The sequence below is a fragment of the Mytilus galloprovincialis genome, chromosome 3, assembly GCF_965363235.1.
Source record: "Mytilus galloprovincialis chromosome 3, xbMytGall1.hap1.1, whole genome shotgun sequence".
Taxonomy (NCBI): Eukaryota; Metazoa; Mollusca; class Bivalvia; order Mytilida; family Mytilidae; genus Mytilus; species Mytilus galloprovincialis.
Window position 1 is genome coordinate 41482145 of NC_134840.1, and position 525 is coordinate 41482669.

The window sequence follows — 525 nt, forward strand, 5'->3', positions numbered from 1 at the left end:
ACATTCTTTTACTTGTAATAACTAAACACGCATAGTTCATGCGTAATCCACCTCTAGCTAAGGTGATTTATTGAATGTCACATGAATACGGATTTAATGAGGTCGAATTATTCACTTGCAATGATCATCGATGTTTCTTAACTTATTTTGACAAAATTAAACCATGCGGGCTGGTAAAAGCGAATTATTATTTCACTATTTTACTTTCATGAATGATTAAAGGCATTAAACAACAACAAAAAAATCACATATTTTAGAATGTGTATGTTTCTAAGGGTTCGTTGATAATTATAAATTATCTATGCAGAATCTATCTGGTATGGGAAAACATTTGTATAAAATTTGTCTTTTGTCTTAAATTACATTTTTCAAATGTACATTCAAAGATGAAACATGAAATACAGTATATCTTCTAATCTTCTAATTAAATGTAGTTTTAAAAGTGAATAGCCCCTTCTCCTCCGGTTACGGGCTGCGCCGGTTAGCTCCAATCAAGTTAGATTCTGTTCTTCTTTTTGGCGGTAA